Below are 5269 nucleotides of genomic sequence, written 5' to 3' on the forward strand. Positions count from 1 at the left end.
ATAATGATATTTCAGTGACACAATTACCTCTCGCCAGATCCAAGATATCGCCATCATGTGCACGTGAATGCCATGGTTCCTCAAATCTAAGGACTACTCCCATACTATAGGAGTCGGGGAACTCTAGTCACACTGACCAAGCTGCTAAAGCATCCATATAACGATCCCCACGATTTAGTCCAGTCAGTTGACGATCTTATCTACTAACCCACTAAAATTGCATAGATGTCCAGCGTCTGTCGCAGATGGAACACGACACTCATCCAATGAGTGCAATATTTATTGCATGTCTCAATAGGGCTCTTGATGCCCAGTCTCAAGGTCCTCGACTTGGAACGTTTCAGATCAACCCTCAAAAGTAGGTTTCCTTACAGCCATTCAATGTGTAGCCCAACTACATGAGTTATCTAAACGGTCTATGGGTATCTATTGTGACGTTGAATCAACACCTAACGTAATTGGTAAGCGTAACAGACACATATGCTAAGGATGAATAGTTACCATATTCATCAGGTCAATATTACTTGAATAAGATTGCTGAATGGTTCCTAAAACCGCCAATCCAATTGGCTTTCTGGTTACCCATTCTAATAGAAAAAAATCAACCCCCTTATAGTAAAGGACTACTCCCTTATAAAAAAAGTTAGCAATTTACCGCTCTATATTTTATAAAATAAAGTAATTTAGTTGGGAGATAAATTACTATTTGTTTTTCGTAAAGGGTAATTTGCTAATTTCCAACATCATAGGGGGTAAATTACTATTTGTTTTTCATAAGGAGTAATTTGTTTATTTGCAATATGATGAGGAGTAAGTTGATACATATATATATATATATATCTTAATACTAAACTTTTTAATCATAATATGTTCATTAATTTCTTAGTGAAGTTTTGATGCCGGTAATATGGGAGTTAACTTCATGCAAGAAACAATTATGAAGGTCAATCTTGTTAACAAGAAGTTGATAAAGCCTTGCGAGCAAACTCCATCATAGCTCCGCACTTACAAGATATCACTAGCAGACGAACTCAACCCATCAATTCATAAGATTCACATTCTCTTCTATCCATCTGACCAAGTTGTTAATGGAAAACATATTACATCTTTAGAAGAATCACTATCTCAAGTGTTGCCTTTATTTTACCCACTTGCCGGAAGAAACTACAAAGACGAACACTATGTTGACTGTAATGATGAGGATGCTAGGTTCTCAATAGCAGAAGTGGACTGCAAACTCAAAGAGCTGACCCGATGCTGGTAGTCCAAATTAACAAGTTCCTTTGGGCAATCGGTATTTGTTCTTCACATAGGATTTTTGATTCATGCTCACAGGCAATATTTCTCAAAGCTTGGTCTAATGTTGCTATTGAAGGGGGACTAGAGATATGGCCAAATTTCGACTCTCCCACTTACTTTCCCCCTCAGAATCTAGACCCAATTCAATTTGGGGTGTCCATAACTAAAGACACCAGTATTCTAACCAAGAGGTTTATGCTTGACAAGAATGCAATATATATGCTACGAGAGAGGTTGAGCTCGAAATGGAGAACGAATGCCCGCCATCTAGGGTGGTGGTGCAGTCCTAACATAGGCTATTCTGCACTTTGATAGGAAAACAACATGGCAAGTCAAGGGCTTTTATCATCCGGTAAATGGTCAATGTTCGTAAAAGGATTATTCCACTGATTTTGAAATATGCTTGACGCACTTGGGCCTCCATGTCCTTCCTGGAATCCAGGACAGAGGAGAGTTATGGCCTGGAATGCAATTTCTTTGAAATAGTGTCAAAGAAGCGCAAGGTTACCATTTTGGACATTAATGACTGTGAGAGGATATTGTCTAATAGAGAGTTTGGACAAAAGGTTTTGATTGACTCTGAGTTCGAAGCAGCTCATAATCAGATAGCCATTATATGAAGGTTATATGGATCTCATACTGGTCTAAGTTCGAAGACTATGATTGGACTTTGGATATGGGAAACCGATTTGGCAAGGTTCGCTGATGTACCTGTTCATGAATTTATGATCCTAGTGAACACGAAAGATAACGATGGTATTGAAGCCTGAGTGTTCATGCATGAGTCCGACATGCCATATTTGGAACATGATGAGGATCTTAGGTTGCTTACCACTCAATTAGCTAGTTAAAAGATTTAACGAAGCTACTTAATTGTGTTTCCAAGTCAGACATAATATTGGTCATGCACTCAGTTATTGTTATGTTTTGATTTATTGTACTTGTTATTAATTTGATTCTTTTCTATTTCAAAATAAAGATGAATATGATGTATATTCACTTACAAATTCAAGACTTGTATTTGTTGTCATAACAAAAAGATACTTGATTATTCGCAAAGCCATTAGTTGACAAAATGAATGTTATTATTAATTAATTCTATTAAATGAATTTTTTTCCTTGTCACTATTATTTTTTTCTCACAAAGCCCAAAATATGAAAGTGGGTCTCCACCGAGCAGCTTAGCCAGGCAGGACCTGTTAGCTCATGAGTAGGGAGGTAAAAGCGCATAAACTTTTACTGTTTTTAACATTACTAATCTAACAGGCCCAAGGAATAGACCCATTTCAACAAGATTCATTAGCTTATAGCACAACGGACACGTTATGAAGGTTGTTGACAATTGGGACACATCATACCACAAGATCCCCAACTAACTCCTAGTCATTCGGGTGCAATCAGATGCTAATGGGTAGGTAACTAACTCCTAAATTTCCAGCAAACTGGCTAGACTTGGTTAAAGAGTCATATCTTAGTCAATATTAGTCCAAATAATGAATAGACTCTTTGTTTGGATAGCTAACATGCATAGCTTTCAAACGGCATACGACTCTCCACAATTACTTTCTAGATCCTGCACCATGATCACTTATAAATAGACATATTATGTGCATAAACCAATAGTGCAACCGAAAGAGGTAGAGCGGGAGCCTCCGGAGCCAGATAGCCGAGGTACTTCTTCTGTATGACTATACTACTGCAGAACATTCCTTGAGGGGTCCTAATCAATGCAGCCCCACACTGCTTGATGATGATTAATGCAGCAGCGTGGAATGTGCGGGGCCCGAACCGCCGCAACCATCAAGTTTCCGTTAGTGACCTTATTACTGATTATCGTTTGGCTTTGTGGGTTTATTGGAAACTAGGGTGGCTGCTCCGAATGTCAATCGCATTCAAACGCAACTGCTTCCTCATTGGAAATGGTTTGTTGATTATAGGGATCCTAGTACTCGTATCTGGATAGCTTGGGATGATGATTGGGCTGATTATGAGGTACTAGATGTTGGGCGTCAATATATACACTTTCGTATTCTTATCCGATTGCTGAATATACATGTGCTATTTATCATTGTTTACGGTGCAAATGACTTGGCGGTGCATCGTGAGTTGTGGCAGGATCTCAGTCACCTAGCCCAAGGAATTGATGAGTTTCCCTAGCTAGTTGGTGGTGAATTTAACACTATCCTCGATATGAGTGAAGTGTGTCGCAATTTAGGTGACATAAGGTTAGCCATGGCAGATTTCCTTGAGTGCCTTCATGACCCGGGTCTTCTCAGTCTTCCTATGCAAGGGGAGAGATGCATATGGCAAAATTGTAGCAGTGACAGTCGCAGTCTCTGGAAGAAGCTAGATCGGTATCTAGTCAATGATTGGTGGTTGGCGCAGTGGCCATCTGCGCACTATGAATGTCTTACACCACATACATCTGACCATTCTCCATTGGTTATGCGTGGTACTCCTACTCAATCTATTGTAAGTATGTTCCGGTTTGATAATTATCTAGCTCTATCTTTGGAATTCACCCTTCTATGCATAAAATGTGGCGGCACAACATTGTGGGAAGTGCTATATATGCGGTAACGCAGAAATTGAAGGCCCTTAAACCTATCTTCCGAAAGCAACGAAGGAACAAGGGGGATTTGGCGACTAACGTCTATATGGCAAAAGCTTTTCTCCATATAGCCCAATCTCTCCTGCAGTTAGACCCTCACAATTCACTACTACTTCAATTGGAGCACTGTTGCAAGTTGATTCTACTGTTGGCTACTCGGGTTGAACAACATATGCTACAGCAATGTGCAAAGATGGCTTGGCTGAAAGGTGGTGATCAATGCTCTCAGATTTTCTTCTAAAAGGTGGCAACACATAGATCTGCCAAACGTATCCTCCAAATTACGAGCCAAGGGAGTACATTATTGACGGACCAGATAGCAATTATGAATGAATTTGTTGATTTCTACTAGCGGCTTCTGGGAGGGGCTAGACAGAACCAAACTCTTGACTTACGACATTTACGTCCGTGGGTTCAACGCCTATTGTCGGATGTGGAAGGTCGTGAGTTGATGCAGCTAATCGCATCGCATGAGGTCAAAATGGCGATTTTTGATATTGTAGAAGATAAAGCACCTGGCCCGGATGGCTATACTTCTGCATTCTTTAAGGCGGTTTGGCCGGTAGTGGGGCAGGAGATCACGAGTGCAGTTATGGAGTTCTTTTGCACCGGCAAACTTCTCAAACAAGTGAGTGCACGTTGCTCACACTTATTCCAAGGTACGCAATCCCAGCACGGTTATTGAATTTCGGCCTATCTCTTGTTGCAATGTGCTATATAAGGTGATTACAAAGATTATAGTACAACGTCTGCGTGTCGTCCTGGATGATTTAATTAGTCCCTCGCAGAACGCGTTCGTGGCAGGCAGGTCGATCAGCGACAATATTCTGCTAGCCCAGGAGCTTTTTATTGGCTATAAGCAACAACGCTTTCCACTGAGATGTTCACTGAAGGTTGCGCCAATGGGACCCTATGACCCCTTATTTATTTGTCCTTGTTATGGAGTGTGATACGATGGGTCTATTTCAACTTTGCTTTGCTGATGACTTATTCTCTTTTGTAGGGTCGATGAATCGTCTATCGGGTCTTTTTAAAAAGGGTTTGGATAGGTTTTCAATGTTTTCCTGGTTGTGTGTCAACCCACAAAAGAGCCACATTATTATCTCCAAGGCGGCACACGGACTCCACGACAGGATACTATCCCTCCTATCATTCTAATAGGGAGAGTTACCTTTTTGTTAGCTCAGCCTCCCCCTTCTTTCCTCTCGTATCACGATTAGGGATTGCACTCCACTTTTGGAAAAAATTGATAATCGAATTCGAGGATGGGAAGGAATTCGGTTAACATTTTCCGGTAGACTGCAACTCATCAAATTTGTACTGATGTCGTTTCACACCTATTGGGCAGCGACATTTATC

This window comes from Sesamum indicum, linkage group LG10, assembly GCF_026168435.1.
Source record: "Sesamum indicum cultivar Baizhima isolate 11 linkage group LG10, ASM2616843v1, whole genome shotgun sequence".
Lineage (NCBI taxonomy): Eukaryota > Viridiplantae > Streptophyta > Magnoliopsida > Lamiales > Pedaliaceae > Sesamum > Sesamum indicum.